Consider the following 22012-nt stretch of genomic DNA (forward strand, 5'->3'; position numbering starts at 1 on the left):
TTTTCTAAATCAGCAAATATTTATGTGGATCTAATTGATGTTCATATGAAGTTCAAAGAGTTCCAGAGATAAGATGTTTAAAGATGTATAACTATCCTGTTAAGGGCAGATACATAGTTGATAATATTCTAGAAGATTCATTAATTTCCATTGATAACACATACTTTTAAAATTAAACAGGAAGTTAGAGCTTGTCTTTTGACCAAAGGCTAATAAGTAAAAATGTGTTCTAGTTTTTACAGTGAGTTTGGACGTTAGATATTTTTACACGTCCCATCGAGAAAACAAGTTCTGTTCACACTTTTGAGAAGCAAGGTTTCTTATCAAGGGAAGCAAGACTTTAATAAAAACCTTTAAAAATAGAAAGACCAATAAGTGTGCAATTAATTAAACTGATTATCCTTTTTGTGTCATTATGAGCAGAAGCTAGCTGTAACAGCGATCACAATAAGGTGACAGTTAATGTCTAAGATAAGAGATCACCTAGACCATGTGTTGTGGGTTTTTTTTTTTAATTTTAGTTTATTTATTTGACAGAGAGAGAGAGATCACAAGTAGGCAGAGAGGCAGGCGGAGAGAGAGGAGGAAGCAGGCTCCCCACCGAGCAGAGAGCCTGATGTGGGGCTTGATCCCAGGACCCTGAGACCATGACCTGAGCCGAAGGCAGAGGCTTTAACCCACTGAGCCACCCAGGTGCCCCTGTTGTGTTTTTCTTGGAAGAAGCAGAAGATGAATATGGCAAGGGATTATTATTAATTACTGTTCATTTAATCAAGGAAAGAGTCCTGGAGAAATAAGCTGGCTTTTAGACTGTGTCTATTCATATCTATCTACTTTAAAAACGAACATGAAGAGTATTAATCTTAGCATTTTGTTTTTGTTGCATAGTCAATCGTACTATCACATTACGCAATGGACACTAAGAGCTTTCTTTTGAGCAATGCCCTCCAGATCAAGATCAGCAAATAAATGGCCTTTGAAGAAGAGATCAAATGCCTCATCACTCTACGTTGTTTGCTTTCAACATTGGCATTGAAACAGCATGTAGAGACATTGCTCCTCATATTTAAATAAGGGCACATCTTTAATTGTCTAAAAAGCTTCAGAGTAGTACCTGAAAGTAGAACATCCCTAATATGCTAGGATCTATTTCATATCAAATGACAGTTGTTTATTTATGACATCAATTTATTTTTCACTTTGCAATTACGTAAAAATAGCAATAACATAGCAAGTGAGATGATGCGATTGATCCGCGTACTGAATTATTCATTCGATTCCAGTTGTTGACTTCACATCAGACATCGCCCGAGGTACGGTGCATAAATCATGACGAATCTTTTGCCACAACCACTCAAAGAACCTATCTGATGCTTTTTGTATCCATTTATGCATATGGCCTGGGATTCCTGGTATCTCCTTAACTGGGTCCAAAGTGATACCATAAATCAAATGCTGAAGGGTGGGGCTCCAGCAAATGGCCTCCAGGAAGTGGCCTGCTCTTCTGAGGAAGGTCAGTTAGCTGATACTGACCACACTGGTCTGTAATCTCCCAGATTTACTGTGTAATCATACTCATGGCACCAAAATCCAGCAAGTCACCAACAGTGCTGGTGTGGGGTGATTTTGAACTGTTGGATTAAATCCCAACCAGATTACGGTTGCTGGAATGGTCTCCACCATGAGCCAGACTGAATGCCCTGCCTTCACATTCATGAACTTAAAGGGTACTTGATGATGAAAAACTTCTCTCATTATCTAGAGTAAGATAGGGCTCCTGCTTGGGATCTCACAACACCTGTGTTTCTCTTTATGGCATCCACTCACGATACTTGAGTAGTAGTTCTGGCTTAAGGTCATTTGCTCCGGAACTAAACACCGCTATACTTTCCAGTTTCCTCGCCTAGATATGGACACAAAATGGACACTTGATAAAAATATTAAATAAATAAGTAAAAGTCATTCTCATTACTCAGCTACAGCTCTCTTGGATAATAGAATTCTCTTTAGAGATGAAAAGGTGTTTACCAACTTTAAACAAATATGCTTGGAAAATATCAAATACGACACCATCATCTTGTGCTCTACTGCTTTCTAATCATCTCCTACCCTCCTACTTTGGCAAAAAAGTTTACTTACTTTAGAAGATTTCACCCAGGGAAGAAACCAGCATTTGCTAAAGAATCCTTACATTAGCCTATGGTGTCTCTCTGTCCTTGTTTCAGGCAGCTGAATTTGCAATGTACAAAGCAGATCTATTAACCTAAGATTTTTTTTTTAAAGATTTTATTTATTTATCAGAGAGAGAGAGGGGGAGAGAGCGAGCACAGGCAGACAGAATGGCAGTCAGAGGCAGAGGGAGAAGCAGGCTCCCTGCTGAGCAAAGAGCCCGATGTGGGACTTGATCCCAGGATGCTGGGATCATGACCTGAGCCGAAGGCAGCTGCCTAACCAACTGAGCCACCCAGGCGTCCCTAAGATTTTTTTTTAAAAGGCATATTTTCCTGGTCTAACCTCTCTCCCATCCTCCCATCTCACATTCTATGCTCAAATGCTAAGAGTGGTTGTTTTGAGGTGGTAAGATGATAAGTGATTTAAAACATTTTCCCTGTATTTTCCACATGAATTTAAGAACAGGGATTTCTTACTTTGGGAAGAAGAGGGGGAAAAAATCAACCATTAAAAGACATATTTCCCAAAAAATGAATTACAATACTAGCAAAGTCAGCAATAATTAGGCTCCAAACTTGGTTTAAAAAAAAGAAAACAAGATATAATCATATCTAGTCACTAAGGTAAACCTTAGTCTATGAGTTTCTCCTGCATGCAACAGTGGCAGTTCCAAAGTTAATGTTTTAGATGTTAGTAACTTTCTGTCATTTGTTTAGTGGTGAATTTTAATACTCTTGTTCACCCAACTGCCTTCCTTCTAACACTAAGGACCTGGCACATAGTAGCTATTCAATAAGCATTTGTTGATCTCATAAATGGGTGAATAAATTTCATCAGAAAACCTGAGTTCTGAGAGGTTAAATTACTCAAAGAGGCATTGGAACCCAAAGTACACTGATGACTATTCCCCTAGTCCCTTGCCTTTATGCCCAAGTGTGCCTATGGGCTTACGCACTGGAATTTGATTTTCTACGGTGTCTTGGGCAGATAGGTGGCATCAAGACATTGTTGTCAGATGCAGCAAACCTAGTCCCCCAGCCTGTCTCACCTTTACTCCTGGCCACGCACTGGGCTCCAGATACCAGGAAAAGGGAAGGGGAATCTTGCCAAGTGCAAAGGGAAGTCTGCTTTGCCTGGCTGCCAATGCCTGGGATTTGGCATGCTAAGGCATCTGCTGTGGTTGTGGATTTGGGTCGAGTGATTCCTGCTGAAAACACTGTGAATAATTCTAACAATGTCACTGCATGCTGTTCCCCTGGTCTTTCTCCTCTCTGGGTCATGTTTCTAGCCACAGATGATTAGTAATAAGCACTAATCAAGACACTGGTCGGCAAGACAATGCCAAAGTCAAGCTCTGCTAAAAGTATACTACTAGGATAGCAAGTTCTGATTTTGTTTTTTGGTATCGGAGAAGAGAGTGGGGATTAAAAATGAAAAAGAGCAGCAAGAAACTGATTCTCTGGCAGGTTAAGCATCATCAACCTTCCTTGTTTCCTAAGAGTTAGAAAATAAAGTCTTAGAAAGTTTGTGGCGCGTTATTTTTTCCACATGTGGGTATGTGATAGAGCTGGGATCTCCCAGAAGGCTTAAATTAGGGTCTTGCTTCCTCATGCATGGTGGCTTTCCATGTTGGTATGTTGATAATATATATTTAAACAAAACAAAACAAAAAAACATTGCCAGTCTAAAAATACACCCACACCTAATGGAGGACTTTCTCAAATATATCACCCATCTTCCCCAGGCATCAAGAACAGGAACTGTCTTTTCAGGTTAACAGAGCCAGTAGGAAGGATTGCAATGTTTATGCTTCGCCTCATCCAAATGTCATCTTATAAGAAGATCATGAAAATGAGAAACTTTAGCTCTTTGCTTTTCCAATCCTATAGTATTCACATAAGAATATTTCTTACTTCCATTGGCTCTCTTACCCCACAATCTTTATCTGCAAACCCCACTACGTATGAACCTGATCTGTGTTTTGGCCATAAATTGTCTTAAGAAACATGCAGCCCTCCCACATCCAAATTTATATTTCGTCTCCTTGCAAAAAAGTCATCGTCGTCGTCATTATCTTTAACACTGAGTTCTTACTAAACGCCAAGCACAAGATTAGGTAATTTACATACATAATTTAGTATTTTAGAAAGCTCTATGAAGTAGGTACTATCATTACATCCATTTTACAGATGAGGACATTGAGGATCCAAGAGGCTAAATCACTTTTTCATTGTCAGGCAGCTAACAGAAAAGCAGAGCTGAATGCCAGTGCAGTTACCTGAACTCATGCTCTTAAACACTGAAATATATAGAAGCTTGAGAAATCACAGCATCCCCAAGGAAGAGAGGACCTGAAAGTTCATATATTCCTGAAATTCTTCACCTAAGTGGTATATTAAATTCATGTGGGAAACTTTTTGGAAACTGGTGCTTTAGTCTCATTTGAATCAGAATTTTAGGCAATGGGACATGGGTATTAGTATCTTATGAAATAAACTCAGATGATTCTATTTGAAATTGAAGTTAATATTTGGTTCCTAAATGTCACCAAAGACAGTGTCATCTAGACTGCTTTTAAAAATATATATAATAGAGATATAATTCATATATCATATACTTCATCTATTTAAAGTATGTAATTTGATGGTTTCTAATATATTCAGAGTTGTGAAACTGTTACCACAATCACTTTAGAACATTTTCATAACCCTAAAAGAAATCCCATATCCACTAGCAGTCACTCCCCATTTTCCTCCCATACCCCCAGGCCTAGGCAACCACTAATCTACTCTCTGTAGATTTGCTATTTGGGACATTTCATATAAATGGGATCATCTGATATGTGGTCTCTGTAACTGACTTCCTTCATTTAGCACAATGTCTTTGGGGGTTCAGCCACTTTGTAGCATGTACTTTTTTCTTATCACTGATTAATATTCCACTGTATTGAATTATTTACTCTGTGTTGTGTTTTGAAGAAGATATATATTCTTTAGACCTACTTTTTATTTTTTTTTTTTAAGATTTTATTCATTTACTTGACAGACAGAGATCACAAGGAGGCAGAGAGGCAGGCAGAGAGAGAGGGGAAAGTAGGCTCCCCGCCAAGCAGAGAGCCCGATGCGGGACTTGATCCCAGAACACTGGGACCATGACCTGAGCCAAAGGCAGAGGCTTTAACCCACTGAGCCACCCAGGCACCCCAGACCTACTTTTTAAAGAATCGTTGGGGTAGGGCCAGGTGTTTCAATGATCATTCGAATTTGGGGATTAATGACTTCATATTCATCCACTTAGCACATTTTTTAATATTGTGCTTGAACATCCCCCCCGAATAACTTATTGCATTGAATATTCTACCCCCCTGCCCCGCCAAATAACCATTGCTGTTTCATCTGTGGCCAATACTGTCAGAAAGTTCTCTCTTAGCTTAGGACTAAAATCTTTTCTTAGAAAAGAAATCTTTTTCTTGCTGGTCCTGTTCCCTTATGGAACCACACACATACATCATCTCTCATCAGATGATCCCTTTGAGGGATGCCTTCTGATGGCTCTAGGTCCCAAGACTTCTTTTCCCCAAAATACACATTCCAAATTCTTTTGAAGGATCCTAAGATGAAGTGGTTTTGAGGTCTTCTATCTTCCCAGTTGCGTTCAAGTTGAGCTCCAGGATTCTTCAAACATAGTGCAGTGAACTAATCATGACATTACGATCCAAGCTTACTTATGGGTTGAATGAAACCTAACATATATGACCCCAAAATAAAGGGCTTATAAAGTAGCCATGTCCAACTGCAGCATCATATATCAAGAAACATAAGTTAGCAACAAAATCCATTTGAACATTAAAAATTCAAATCTTTAATGAATCTCAAAGGACAGGAAGAGGTGTACATTTGTCTCCAAAACACACTAGAAACACACTCTCCCCATTGATGTTATTCTATGTCCTGCACACTGGTGACCCCTAATCTCCCCCAAATTCTCTCTCACTCTCAACTCCTAAATCAAGGACTTCTGTGATATCCAGCTGTGAGAGCAAGACTGTGGTGGGGGTTCATTCCCACCCATCCTTCCTTTCACTCTTTTCTGTTCTCCCTGATTGAATCTTATCCCTTTCCAAACCAGACTTCCATTCCTAGCTTTCTCCCCTGCCCTATCCTGTGTGGCTTAAATCAAAAGATCCTCAGCCAATGAACTTGGAGTTTTCCTCAGAAAGCAAGGTGAGAGAAACACTGAGTATACAAAGACAGAATGCCCCATAGTGAGTAGGGAAAGAGAAGGGCTATGAACACATACGGTTTTGTTCCTGTTACAAAAAAATGGGAAGCAGTCTAATACAAGTTCACTATTCCAGGACATATCTATCCTCTCAGAATCTTCTAAGTCCTAGGTTCCCCAAAGTCTTCACACAGAACCCAGGGTCCCGGGATTCTAATGATATTCTAAGGAGTTTTCTCTCTCCATGCTCCTTACTCTCGTTAAAATTGTGTAATGGAGATGGTTACATTTCAACCTCATTTGAAATCCCTTTTCCTTCGAGGTACAAGGTACATCCCTAAGGGTGTAAGCTCCTAATGGTAGAGCTCTTGTCTTCAAGACAAATATCAAAAAACATCCTCTGAGCACGTATTTAAAAGAAAACAGAACAAAACAGAAAACTAAATTGGTCCCTAGCAAGTATGCAATGCAGAAGGTCTTACCTTTTGATTGCTACATTAAAGAGAGAAGACAATCCATTGTCTTATATAAATTCTGAGCCCATAAGAGAGAGCTGTGAACCATTTAGCCAATTAATCAATTAGTCTGGCAAAGAGTTGCCACCTGAAAATTCAGTTTCTCGAAGTGGGTGTTTGCAATATTTTATAAGGTCTTTATATTATTTATTATATTATAATATTTATAATATGTATCTTACATAATTTGAAAATAATTTTTATTTTATAATAAAATCTTTTTATAACATTTATTATATTATTTATTAGGCCTCCTGAACATCCTTTATGTGTGAGGTATCTTCAAGTCAATTTTAAATAGTTGAGTGTTAGCATTTTATAAATCTTTAATAAAGCACACTAGGATGGGAACAACTCCTCGGATCATTTTTGATTAATAAGCAGATAATTAATGTGACTTTTCTTAATAGAAAGGCAAAAATGACTCAGACAAGCTCCCAATGATTGCTTGAATTTGGGGGCAGAGAGAAATCTATCCATGAATGAGTTAATGCAAGATACAATCAAGTATATGCAACAATATTTACTCAGATCTCATGTTGTAGGAGTACCATAAAAGAAATGTTTTCACTAGAAAAATAGGGATTCAAAAACCAGGTTAAGCACTAGGAATGCCTTTGGGAAGCCCACAACATTAAGCCTTCTACTTGCATTATCTCATTAGTCCTTATAACAACTTTATTAGGAAGATAAATCAATATATTTCTCAATCCTGATTCTGCCTCATACCAACTGTGAATGTGAACATATTCTTTAACCTCTGTTCCTCATCTGTAAAATGAACATAATAATGACACCTCCTTCAAAGCCTTAATGAATCAATTTACGGTTATCTTCGGGAACTTAGCTAATGTTAATTAACACAGTAAGTCCTCAATTATTATTATTTCAGGATGGACGAGCAGAGGAAGTAGTCAGGGAAAAAAGTGTAGAGATGATATGACCAAAAGCAAGAACAAAAAACAAACAAAACAAAACAAAAAAAAACATGAGAGAAGGAGAAATATCCCAGAAGGCCCTACCAGAGAATGATGAACAATGGGATCAGATAGGTAACATAAGCAGAGCGAAAAATGCCTGAAAGATTTTGCAGAGCAATATAAAGGTGAGTTACCCATCCTTAAGTTTTTAAATCACAGCAGGATTACAGGACTTCAGATAAGAGACTGGTGCCAATGTCTTCCAGCCAAAGATCTCCAGGAGGACACATGTAGTTGGGTTCATTACTCTTTGCCATGGGGGAGAATGAACACCATTGGGAACCATGGAAAATCTCAGTAAGAAGAGTTTTAAAGGACTTATCATAGGATTTGGCCTTGGAATTGAAAGAAAAGGGGTTTATTCTGGATCAGGTGACATCAAGAAGTGGGTATAATTCTGTAATTGATTATTTTAAAAAACTTTATCTAGAAAGAAAGATGACTAGAGTCAGGCTAACCTGGAGATAGGTAAAGAAGTAGCTGGTATTCATACTAACTGAAGGAAGGAGGTGTTTGGTATCTTTCTTGTTTGAACAGTGACCTGTTTTCATGTTTAGTCAAAATTATGAGGTGGCCTTGTTTTTTGTCTCCCTTCCTTATGATCACTGAGTGACCTTGTCTGCTCTTAGTGTTTGGTGAGAATGTTTATGTCCAAAAGAAGGACATCATGGCCTGCTTTGAGTTCCAAGCCACCTCCTAACAACACCGAGTCCTAGTTATATATATCAGGTCAGTTCCCAGATGTCAAAGGCTGCTGTTTCTTTCTAAGTGGGCATGGGTGCCATGCTTCAAAAGACTCATTGGTGGGTGCCTGGGTGGCTAAGTGGGTTAAGCCTCTGCCTTCGGCTCAGGTCATGATCTCAGGGTCCTGGGATCGAGCCCCACATCAGACTCTCTGCTCAGCAGGGAGCCTGCTGCCCCCCTCTCTCTTCCTGCTTCTCTGCCTACTTGTGATCTCTCTTTCTCTGTCAAATAAATAAATAAAATCTTTTAAAAAGAGACTCATTGGTATAAGATATGAATTGAGCAGAAGAGACAACTGAAGTCAGAAAGACTAGTCAGCTGGTCACTGCAGCAGAAGTGGGCAGCACTGTCCATGCATTCATCTCAATGAACCCCAAAACAACTTCATAAGGTAAGAGCCATGATCATCTCAATTTTATAAATGAAAAACTAAGGCCTAGAAATGCTAAATGAATAGCCCCACATCACAGCTAGGGGTTCAACCCCATACCTGCCTGACTGCATCGAACCATGGCACTACAGGGACCTTTGAAGCCAGGGGTCTGAGGAAGAGAGGTTCTCCACCCTGTGTGCACACTAGAGTAACTGCTGATGTTCAGATGGGTGCCTGAGCTCTGTCTTGAGAGATCCTGATTTAATGTGTTGGTCTGCGATCTGGGCATCATATTAACCACATCTCAGGTGATTTTAATGTGCAGCCGATTTGAGGTCTAGTACAGTAGGCGAACGGATCTAAACTCCGTCTGAAGTTAACAGTGGCAGTCTGTAACCCGGTTAACATCCCAGTGTGGAGCTGGGGAGAGTTGAAGTGCTATTTTGCAATTTGACAGGTTCTTTCATGAGAAAGAATAACGCTGGGTGTGGTACAAAAATGATGAATACTGTTTTTCTGAAAATAAATAAATTAAAACAAACAAACAAACAGATAAATGTGCAACTTCTTTTCCTCAAGAAGGCATACTAGCATTCAATAGCCCCAATTTCCCCGAGCATCATGGTAGCCAAGAATAACTATAAGGATAAACACAGACTTCCTTAATTTCACTGTTAAACGGTAAAACAAATGAGCCGCCTCTAAGAGCTTGAATTTTGTGAAGGAATGTGCTCATGCAATGGGTCTTTTCTCTTCCACCTATTATCTGTGTTCAAACAGAGAGGTATTAGATAGTCTACCTAATCCTTGCTTCCAAGTAACTAAGGATAAAGATGCACTTTGGGATCTGAATTTCATCCTTAAGTGGCTGATGAGGGTAGCAGAACTTCAGAAATCAGTAGGAAAACTTATGGGGAGCCAAACATAATTAAAACAAAATAAAGTGAAGGTGGCAATAGCTCTGTCGTTAAAGTCTCTCTCCAAAATAGATACTTCTCAGTTTGAACAATAATGCCGTGTGATGACCATTAAAGGAGTACACCACAGAAATTCCTGCAAGTTGCAAAACAACAAAAAGCCATCAAATATTAGTGGGGCTTGAAAAGTTGGGTAAGCCTTTAAATAGCAGGTGTGTCTCACCCACAAGCAAATGCAGGAAGTTAGCAGAGGAGGATGTGGGGATATGTTTGGAATTGGGAAGGCTGGCACTGGACAGGAAGGAGCTGAAAAGGATCACATCTCCATTCAGCTGATATATCTATATCTCTTCCTGGAGAGAGAGAAGGAAAAAAAACAACTTTCCATGGAAATTGCCTATTGCCTGCCTCTAAGCCAAAGTCTCGGCCCTAAAACTGTGAGCCAGCTAACTGATGAGGAAATTGCATAGCCTAGGACAGGTTTCCAGTGTGTCAGACACTAGTGCTAATGGTCCACGAGAAATTGTTCAGGGACTCACAGGCGGATATTTACATTTTGGATAGCTTTATGCTTATTGAAATGCGCCTTATAAAAATATACACTCAGTAACACCAACTGACAAATACTGTTGCTTAGAATAAGACTAGAGTAGATATTTAAGTAAAGTTGTAAGCATACCAAAATGTCATGATGGATGACAGCAGCTTGGGAAATAATTGTGTTGTGTAGGAATTAAAAGAATAGGTGGTTTAGGCCACTGCTCTGCCTCTCACCAGCTGAGGGACTCTGGGCAAGTCGGTTAACCTCTCCGAGCTTTCGTTTCCTTATGTGTAGTGTTAGGTGGCCTGTCGAATTCTTGGAAGCCAGAGAAGATTGAAAATGCTGATCTTGCCAAAGGAGCTGCAAAGATGCTCTTACAGAACCAATTATCTGAGACCACATTGGTCGTTATTTATAAAACATTGAAGAGACAAAATGTTAAATGAAAGCACATTCGCAAAAGCTCGTTGGTAGTTCTTAGCTCCTTCTTAAGAAGCCAGAAGGCTCTAATAATGACTCATCAGCATGGGGTCGAGGGAGAACACACATTTCTTCGACCTTTCTGCCCCTCTCTTCTTTATCATGAGATAATCCTCATGATGGAGCAGGAGGGTAGGTGGGTCACGGTCACAAACAAACATATATTAGCCTGGGACAGATTATTCCCCAAAGCAAAACATTTTAGAGCAGCATAGCAGTTATCGACATGGGCTTATGGCAACTGCGATTTGGGTTTGGGTCTGTGTCTCACTTGGTTATTATAATGCTATCAGGAACTGAAATAACTGAAATGGATAGAATTCTAGGAAGTCTCAGTTGCCCCATCTTTTTTTTTTTTTAAGGTTTTATTTATTTGACACAGAGAGAGATCACAAGTAAGCAGAGAGGCAGGCAGAGAGAGGGGGGGAAGCAGGCTCCCCGCTGAGCAGAGAGCCCGATGTGTGACTCGATCCCAGGACCCTGAGATCATGACCTGAGCTGAAGGCAGAGGCTTAACCCACTGAGCCATCCAGAGGCCCACCCCATCTTTAAAATGCAGATGGTCATACATACCCTGTCATACATTAATTTTATGAACTGTGAGTTGAGACCATGTTTGTTTTTGCTCATCATGACTGGACTTCAACAAATGTTTTCTGAATGAATGAATGAGAGGCAGTGGGGGTAATATTAGGTAATGCCTGATCTATAGCTCTGGATACATGTCAATGGTAATGGGTGTTAATATTTATCATGGATATCTGTTGTGGTAGCACCAAAGCCATGGGTTTCTGAAGTGAAGCATGTACGTAGGCATAAGTCATCGTCTTGTCACATCCTCAGCCTTGACCATAGTGATTGGCTTGGAGAGGAGCCAATGACCCAATCACAGTAGTGAGATGTTGGCTAGAAGTTCTGGAAATAGTCCACCAACTTTTCCTTTTAAGAAGTGAATCAGAGCAAACACAGGACCCTGAACTATTGTAGCCATTCCATGAGTACGTGGAGCCTGACAAAAGAGCAAGCACTTAGAGAGAGATCACTGGGAAATGGAGAGAGAGATCCAAGTTTCTGGTGACATACTTTGAGCCTTGTATCCAGCAAGGTAAAGTTATATCTGTGCTGGTCTATTTGATTATATAAGATTTATGGAAATCTTCTTGTTTGTTTCACTGCTTATAGCAATTTGAGTTATGTCAGTTGCAACCAAAAGAATCTGGATATAGCAACATTGTTATCATCATAAATAAAATAACAAAACAAAACAAAAACTAGGATCCTATGTCTGCAAATCAACAACTTAACATTTTTAGTTTTGCTTGGGCAAAATTTGAAGGTGACCTTAAGTTTCCACTTAAGACAGAACACAGCCAGGACACTTGGGTGGCTCAGTCAGTTAAGTATCTACCTTCTGCTCAGGTCATGATTCCAGGGTCCTGGGATCCAGTCCTGTTTCAGGCTCCTTGCTCAGCAGAGAGTTTGTTTCTTCATCTGCCCCCCCCCCCCAGCATGTGTGCACTCTCTCTCTCTCTGTCTCTCTGGCAAATAAATTTTTAAAAAAAGAAAAGAAAAAAAAAAAGACAGAATGCTGCCACCTCCTTCTTGAGTGGCTCATATTGCTTCTTTTCTAATTTTTTGGAGAGTGGGGATATGGCTAATACAGATGTTTAGAAAGGGAAGTGTACACAGTATGCCTTTCTTTTAAATCCCATAAAACATCCTGCATCCTGGCAGAAATAGTTCAGCCACCCTCTTCCCTGGCAGTGATTGCTTTCAACCTATCATCATAATTTTCTCCTTCCCAGTTGATCGGTGTGGGACCACCTCCTCAAATCACCAGTGAATTACTCCTGAAAGTAGCATCTGGGCCCACAATTAAATTCGTTCACACATCAGAGGCTGCCCATTACTGGACATTGGACACATGGTATAATTTGAGAGTTAATCAACCGATACCTTGGAAATGAAGTTTGAAGCATCAAGAAGAAAGGCAACTCCAAATTCTTCTTTTGCTCCCTTGAGGGGTTTGGGTACAGATAAAGTTCTGTGATCTAAGAACTTGAGAACTATTTCCATGCTATCCATTTGTATCTCCTCAAAAGAATAGCAGTAACTTGCTTTTAAAATTCATTTGCAGTAATTATATGATGCAGTTGACAATGATGGGGATGTAAAATCACCCAATACGTATCTAATGAGACTTCTTTAATATTTTTCTTTTTAGAATTCACTATGCACAGCAAAAGGAAGAAGGAAGGTACAAAGAAGTACAAAGTACAAAGGTACAAAGTACAAAGAAGTACAAATGAAACATGGTTTCTGATTTCCAAGAGCTTAAGTCTAGGAGAATAAAACTCAGTGATGGGAAGGCTAGTTGAACTACTAACATATAACTATTACTAATAAAATTCTAAAGAGTGAGCCTGCAAAGTTAAGTTCATAGGTTTTGGAATCCAACAGGTATGGACCCAGCTCTTGTACATTCTCAGGACAACCTATCCAATGGCTCCTGAACTTTAGTTTTCTCAGGTGGAGAATGGGTGAGCAGTAAATACCAAATGCATGTGGTTACTCTCTGAAGATGAAAATAACTTCCACATTTTCATGCTTGGCACAGAGAGAACACTCACCATATTTTACAGTTTTTATGGTTTTTAAGAACATTCAGCATTACTACTGAGTCATAGATTGAAAGGGGCAAAACAAATATCTTTTAAGTAAACATCTTGCACTGACTTCAGTTTGCATTACAACAAAATGCAGCAAGGATTTAACAATTATGAAACTTATATAGTGACATTTATTGCAAAAGCATAGCGCTTTATCTACGCTCTCTTGATAAAGGAGAAGTCCTGGGTGAAAAGCACAGAAGGAATGAAGAAAGTTTATGAGAAAAGTTTCCTTATTGACTAAAGAAACAGTTCTACTGATTAATTTCCCGGTCACCCACAGAAAAGAAAGAAAATAAAACTGCTAATGTAAGGTCTGAGCTTGTCAGAATTATGTCATATTCCACAATTTTTTGAAAATTATTAATGAAAATAATAGCACCTAGGAGTTCTAGGCTTTCATTAGGTTCTAGGTCCATTGCTATGGGTCTGGTATATATTAATAAGTAATAATAATGTTGATGGCTGCTAACATTTGATGGCTTTTATGTACAAACACATACTTTATCCTATTTAGTGGTTGTGAAGACAACTCTTTGAGCTAGATTTTCTTTACCTACTTTTCAGATGAAAAATCTAAAATTTCCCAAAGTTAATTAGCTTGGTCTAGGTCCATATAGAATAGGAATTCCCTAGACCTAGGTCTTATTTGCTATACTATACTGGGGCACAAGGAAGGGATGCAAATGTTTAATATGATGTTTATCAGTCTTTTAAAATCACTTTCAACATGAGACATTCAACGCTCACTCCCACAGACATAATGTAGGCACAATGGTTGAACGCCACTCAGAAAGAATATATGCATGAGAGTGACTTTTGTCCTGGAAGGTCTTTGATTCCAGTTGGGTTTATAAAGACAAAGTCACTCACCAGTGCTGTATGTTGTGCATAGTGGCTTGTGATGCCATATGCCAACATGTGCCATAACCCATGATTGAGAGTCACTAGTCCAAGTTGAAAGAGCATTGTAGGAGGGTCAGCGCCTCTTCCAAATCCATGACCCTATCACCTCCACCCAGCTGTCTCCTTTTAGGGCCCCATCCCTTGCTGAGTAATCCTTCTTCACAACCGGTAGTCAAATGGGATTGATATGCCCAGTCCTCTCTGAGGATGTGGCCATAATGAGTGAGTGAGGAATACAATGAAAAGAGATGAGGTAGTTTTCCAGAAGTGATATACAGTAGCTAAAAAATACAACAAGGAACCTTCTCCAGATTACTGGAAGATTTTAGACCATGGTCATGGTTTTCTTCCCAACTTCTCCCCCAAGAAACCTATCTTTGGAGAATCTCATGCTATTAAAGTAAGGCACATTTGGGAAGGAAGAGAGAATATGAGTTGAACCACAGGCACTCCAACAAGCCTGTTATTTATTTTATGGCCATACTTTAGTGGGACTGGATGCCTTCATCTCATCTCTCAACTCCCTCCTTTCCACTCTACTTCCCGGTACTCTTGGGATATTATTATTTTAAGAGTTTAATGCTGGTCCATTTAAATTGGGAAGGCTGGGCAACTCACTCACCATAATGCTCTTATAATTTTAGTCACAAAGCATTATGGCAATTGAAAGCCAGACATGCTTCAATTTCCAAAGGCTGTGACTTCCTCTTGCCAAATGATTTTGTAGTACACTACCAGAGGAATATGTTACACATCGCTTCACCCAAGGGGTTATCCTTCTGTAGGTAGCGAACTTGAGTGACCAGGAGTTCGTCAATGACCAATCCCTCCCATGCAAGAACTGACAACTTAGACAATGAAGAGAACTACATTTTAAATAAAAAGATGTAGAAGATGCCAGAAAAAAATTTTCCCCACGTTCTGGTTGAAGCTTTGATACTAATTCTATGCAAACTATATAATAGACATTCAATCAACATTTGTCTTTTGACTGTTCATAGAATGATGCCAGGCACTTGGGGGGAATTCAAAAGAAATGGGAAGCAAAGGTCATTTCCTCAAAGAATGTTTACTCTAATTGGAGAGAAGAGATGTGGAGACAGCACTCATTAGACAAGTACGTTTCAAAGCAAGCTGCTTATAGTTAAGTAGCAATTAGGTAACAGAGACAAGTCAGAAAAAGGAGCTATCCATGCAGGCTAGAGTGAGGAGGAAAGTGCCTACTGGAAGGAAAACACACAGGATTTTGACAGAAACAAAGGATGATCAGGAAAGAGGCTTCGGGTCAGGAATAAACTTGAATAAACAGTATCATATTAACAAGTAATATTTTGCAAAGTACTCATTACTCTCCTCTGACCTGTCAACAGGGCCTAGGGGTTGGGAGGGAGTCTGAGAAGGGCCATTCTGCCCACTATACAGAAATGGTGGAGAAACCCAGTGATTTCTGCTAGAGTTCCAAACCAAATGAAACACATTCCCTGAGCTCAACTGACCTGTGATTTCCTCTTAAGCCACCAGCTTAAACAAATGGAAGGAAATTGGCCCCTTTTTACTCCTCTGCGCAGAACATGTGCTGAGAGCGGGTAAATGCCAGAAATAGAAGATAGTATGTTTAATGAAAAATAACAGTCCATTTTAATGAGTACTTCTAATTATCTTGATTTTTCAAATGAGAACACAAGCTCAAAGAGATTGAGCCACTTTGTCTCATCTGGTGAAGCAGGAGCTCCCACCAGGGCTATCCAGTTCTAAAGTCCATGTTCTTAATCGTTCCTATGAGGCACTCCAAGGGAAGTGAGGACTGGCAATGCCAGTATCACCTTGGAAGGCAAGGTCCCAGGCCCAACCCAAACTTACAGAATCAGAAACTCCGGGGACAGGGCCTCACAATCTGTGTTTGTAAAAGCCCTTCATGCCATTCCAGTGCAGGCTCAACTTGGAGGACTATAGTGCATTTACCACTTCTCTGACTACTGTGTGAACAATGAGAGTGAGGAGGAGAACTCTTTTAAACCAAACACCCATGGGAAGACTTCTGAATATCTCTGAACAGCTGATGAGTCTGCAGTGGCTAAGGAGTTTACAAATGGAGCTGCTATTTGTGGATGAAGGCACAGGTTGGACACAGAGACCAACTTCTGGGATGACACTCTCCAGGGTAATGGCGGCCAGGCAAAGTCTCCAAGCCCAGCTCTACTATCAACCCACACTGTGACCTTGGACAAGTCTTTGGGCACTTGGGGCCCTCATTTGGTCATTTGCTCCAAAGGGTTCCAGGGTTTGCATTATTCCTTCCTCCTCTAAAACCCTTCACTCTAAGGCAATTATTGCACAGCCAGGGCAGAATTAGTGGCAGCCTAGGAAGCCAGGAAGAGAGGATGACTCAGAAGGTTTAAAGGAATCAGGAAGCTTGCTTATTGAAGACAGTAAGGGTGGAAGCTAGGAATGGTTAGGACAGGAGTTTGGGGACAGACAGTGCATTCCAGATGTGAGAGTTGGAAATCAGGCATGGGGTGGGGATTGTGGGGAAACGAATCAGATGTGGTTGTAAGATTAACCTGAGCCATTGGGTTTGAATACTATAGAGAAAAGTAAACAAAACTCTCAGGGAGTTTTTACCTTGACATTGAAGGGAGGTCATCAAATGCACTGACGATTGTTTTTTTCCTTAACCTAGCACAGGGGTTCTCAGCAAGGGGCAATTTTGTCCCTCAGGAGACATTTGGCAATGTCTGGACCTGTATCTGGTCATTACAACCGAGTATATATGGGGGAGGGGGTACTCCTAGCACTGGTAGGGAGAGACCAGAGATTCTGGGATGCTGCCAAACATCCTACAATTCACAGGACACCTCCTGCCCCCATAACAAGGGATTAAGTGGCCCAAAATATCAACAGTGCCTAGGTTGAAAACCCCTTACACAGCAGAGGAGCCTAGCCGGATGGATATGTAACAACTAGGTTATTAGATAACCAGAGCTGTAGATAATGACTACCACGTAACTACATAGGGTTCTGAGCACTTTCCTGGCCTGCTGTCAAAGCAACTCTCCGTGCTTACCTTTTTTTTTTTTTTAATACTTTAATTTTTAGAACAGTTTTAGTTTCATAGTAAAATAGAACATAAAGTACAGATTTTCTATATTCCCTTTGCCCCATATACACAGAGCTTTTCCCGTTATCTGGGCTCACTTTTAGTAGCTTTCTACCTATAAGCTACAGGGACTTAAGAGCCCTCCAGTACTCCGCTAGCAAGGTGAAGCACTGGAATTTGGACTGGGATCAGCAGAATTTGAGAGCCAGTGCTCTTGTGCATGGCCTGGTTCTTTCCACGGCTCTGATGCTTTCCTTGTTGTGTTAACCTGTCAGCTCAGGGCCCATTCTGTTTCTAAGGACCCAGGACCCTTGAATTCAGAGCCCCCTCATCTACTTCAGACTCTCACTATTATTTTATAGGATGAATCAAGAAGCTAAGGCACTGGAAACAGACCTTGAAAAAAACCAACTGTGTGAAAACAGTCTACATGGAAGTATTGTTTTCCAGGCACTTCAATGCCTTTGCGGCCTTTGCTCATTCTTTCCAGAGGAGTCCTGAGTATCAGCTGATAGGAGAGGTGAACCATGAAAAAATGCTGGGTTCCAGTCAAAGTAATTCCATTAGGGGCAGAAATAGCTTGCTGAAACACCAGGAAGGGAAATCATTTGCAGCATACCAACAGCTGGGCCCAAATGACATCACTCGCCAAAATCAAAGGAAATGAGCTAATCAGATATGCATAAAAGCTCTTTTTGTTTGCTTGCTTAGAAAGTTACAATTTGCTTTCAAGCTAGAGGTGAAAAAAAAATCTCTTTGAAAAATTTTGGCCCTGATATTTTGCTTCTTTAAATTGTTTTCAGTTACTGGAGCCGACATGAAAATAAAATGCTTGAAATGTTCTCAGGTCACTGCATATTAGGAGGAATTACCACAGGAATGTTATTTTCACAGATTCCTGCCAGACATTTGATGGTCCTCAGCCCCATGCCCTCGTCCTCAATGGAAAAAAAAAAAAAAAAAAAAAAAGAAGGAGGGAAAAGTTACCCATTTGTCTTTACGCACTACATCCCTTCACATTTTGACCTCTTTTCTGTTTCACTGCAAGCTCATCCAGTCCTATGACTGAGTAAATGCATATTAAATTAAGGGGAGAAGGCTAGGGGTAAAATAGAATTAAACAGCATTAAATAAAGGAAGCTAAAGGCAAGGAATTCAAAATGATCTATCTGATAAGGGCAAAGAGGGAAATCCTGCCAGTCCCCAAGGATGGAAGCAGGAGATGGTGCCAGGTGAGCCTTGGGTTTGGGAATATAAGTACAGGCAGCAAGATTGTGCAAGAAATGGGAGCCTTTGGGTTCTAGTAAAACCCATCTTCTATTTCTGCTGGGCTCTTATCACAGCCCTGAGCTGGGAAAGCAGGGTAGGCTGTTACTGTCACAGGCACTGACCCAGCTCACTTCTCACCTAGGAGCTATCTAAAGACTCGCAAAAAGAAAGGTAATTAGGCCAATGGTCTGAGGTGAAAAGGTGCCTTGAGAGAGTCAGGGTCGCCTGTTATTGGGTGGATGGGACAGCGTTTGGTTAGTGCGAGGATGCCGTTCCACTGACGTCATTCCTGAACCACCTGAGTTAGCTGGGCTGGGAGAAGGGTCGGCTGCCAGGCCCTTACAGTCCCCCGAGTGATGAGTATTTACTAGAGGGCCTGGATGGCCACCTGAAAGTGCAGGGGCCCATGAGGCATCTGTGCTCTGGTGGCCCTCACAGGCTCAGACACTCAGGGTGCCGGGGAGGCTACACAAAGCAGAGGCCCTCTCTGCGCCTGCTAACCCAAGGCCTATATTTAAGCCACTCCTAGGAAAAGGGAGATTTTAGGTCATCCTAGTGCAAAAATAACTTCACAGTTCCTGTTTTCCTCTCTGTTAAGAATATTTCCTTTATTTATTTTTTTGATGAAGAAAGGAAATAAAAGTTTCTCCATAAAATGACTCTCTGGAAGACAATGTCTTTCTCTACAAATGACCAACAAAAAAACAAACAACCCAATTAAAATGCAGGCAGAAGACTTGGGTAGACATTTCTCCAAAGAAAATACACAAATGGCCAATAAGTACATGAAAAGACGCTTCACATTACTAATCATTAGGGAAATGCAAATCAAAACCACAATGAGATACCACTTCACCCATTAAGATGGCTACCATCAAAGAAACAGAAAAATAACAAGGGTGTGTGAGAATGTGGAGAAATTAGAGTCTTTGTGATCTGTTGGTGGGGGTGCTCCATGGAGCTACTGTGGAAAACAGAAGAGCAGTTCCTTCAAAAATTGAAAGCAGAATTACCATATGATCCAGCAATTCCATTTCTTCTATATTCCCCAAGTAATTGAAAACAGGGTGTCAAAGAGATATTTGTACAGCCATGTTCGTAGTGTCTTGCTTTATAATAGCTAAATTGTACATGCAACCCAACTGTCTGCAAACAGATGAATGGATAAATAAAATATAGTATATACATATGATAGAATAGTCTTAAAAAGAAAGAAGAAATTTGCTCACTTAATACAATGTGGATGAACCTTGAGAACAGTATGCTAAGTGAAATAAACCCATCACAAAAATACAAATACTGGATGGTTCCACTTACCTAAGCAACCTGAAGTAGTCAAATTCAGAGAGACAGGAAGTATAATGGTGGTTGTCAGGTGCTATGGGGAAGGAAAGACGTGGGTACAGAGTTTCAGTTTTGTAAGATAAAATGAGTTCTGGAGATGGACGGTGGTGATGGTTATACAACACTATGAAAATGGACTTAATACCACTAAGATGTACATGCAAAAATGGTTAAGTCGTTGCCTCCAGAGTTGGATTCCATTATTGTTCCCATTTTAGAGACAGGAAAACATAAACGGAGATGAAGTCAACTTGTCTTGGACACAAAGCTAATGGTTGGCAGGGTGGGGATTCAAAGCCAGGCAGGCGTGCCCTGGAGGGGGTCATGCTCTATAACCAGTGAGCCATACTGTGAAATTAGAATTAATGCCGAGGATTTGGTAGAAAATCTACACTGGAATACTTTGGTTAAATGACACAGTTAGTGACCCAATGGGATGATACTCAAGAAGGCATTGTCTTTTGAAAACAGAGAAGCCTCTCTATTTGCTTAGTTGGATTTGTTCTCAGACAGTTCAACTTATTTTTTTTATTTCTTCTAAAAGTTGTTAAATACTCAAGCTGCTATCTTGAGTGGCTCTAAAAGCTGTTTGAGTCGTCGATGGTGAAAGTTGGGTGTTGATAAAAGATGCTGCGTTACTCTCCGTGGCCCAGGAACCATATTTCAGGGTGGGTTTGAGTTCTTTTTTTTTTTTTTTTTAAGTTTTTTATTTATTTCACACACAGAGAGAGGTCACAAGTAGGCAGAGAAGTAGGCAAAGAGAGAGAGAGAGGAGGAAGCAGGCCCCCTGCTGAGCAGAGACCCCTCCCCCCATGCAGGGCTCGATCCCAGGACCCTGGGATCCTGACCTGAGCTGAAGGCAGAGGCTTTAACCCATTGAGCCACCCAGGCGCCCCTGGGTTTGAGTTCTTTATAGAGCACAGCACCATCTGACTAAGATGGAACTTTTCCTGGTGCCTTGTCACCACCAATGAAATGGTAATGTAAATAGGACCCCTCACCAGGCCAGGCTCCAGAAGGTTACCTACCAGAGTTGGTGGAAAGGACTCCAGAGAAGGAAGTGTTTGGGACTCCTCAAAAGCCTCTAAGCATATGCCACCGAACCAGCTCCCTCCTGGAGTGGGCTCAGTCCGCACAGGAGGCAGGATCCCCAGGGTCCTGCACATTCAGTGGAGGTCCTTGGTTTTGCATTCGATTCTGTACAGTAATTCTAAAGCATGCTGGATTTGGGGACCAACTGCTCTAGATTAAAGGAAAGAACAAAAAGAAAATCTATATGCAGATGTCTGGGTGTTCAAACATCCTGCCTTTAGGGCAGTCATTGAATCCCTTTCTGAGATGGAGGGTGAATGGAGAATTCTGGTGTTCTTCTTTGCCTGAAGGGTTTAACTTTGCTTCACTCTATTTTAATATTTGGCACATATAACCTGTATAGCACATATAACCTGTATGTATAGTAAGGAATTTGTTTGTGTTTGTGAGCTATAGCGTGTATGTGTGTGTGTGTGTGTGTGTGTGTGTGTGTGGTGAGGAGGAGGCTGTGGGCTTGAGTTGCAAAATCAGCTCATAAGTGTTTTCGTCCCATTCTGCTTAGATAAGTCTACTGAGACCTTCAGAAAAGGGGTCCAGCGGAGGCCAAACAAAAACAGTTCAGCAAACAAATCCGACCAGAAAGTAACATGAATTCCTCACTGTATTTCTTGGAGTGAAGGGGCTACTTGATACACACCTGTCAGAGCACAGAACGCCGGGGTGTAAAGACCCATGCTGTCACTTACTAGGTG

The 22012-nt window shown here is 40.6% G+C and overlaps 1 long non-coding RNA gene across 2 annotated transcripts in view; it reads right to left on the minus strand.

Moving 5' to 3' along the window:
• LOC309861773 overlaps positions 1-22012 on the minus strand; it is a 75107-nt gene that overhangs the window by 50653 nt on the left and 2442 nt on the right. For both annotated transcript variants that reach the window (XR_014310195.1, XR_014310196.1), the window contains exon 2: positions 20202-20262. This is a non-coding gene — a long non-coding RNA (uncharacterized lncRNA). The remainder of the gene's footprint in view (positions 1-20201; positions 20263-22012) is intronic.

The sequence above is a fragment of the Mustela nivalis genome (genome assembly GCF_964662115.1).
Source record: "Mustela nivalis genome assembly, chromosome: 3".
In the NCBI taxonomy this organism is placed as follows: domain Eukaryota; kingdom Metazoa; phylum Chordata; class Mammalia; order Carnivora; family Mustelidae; genus Mustela; species Mustela nivalis.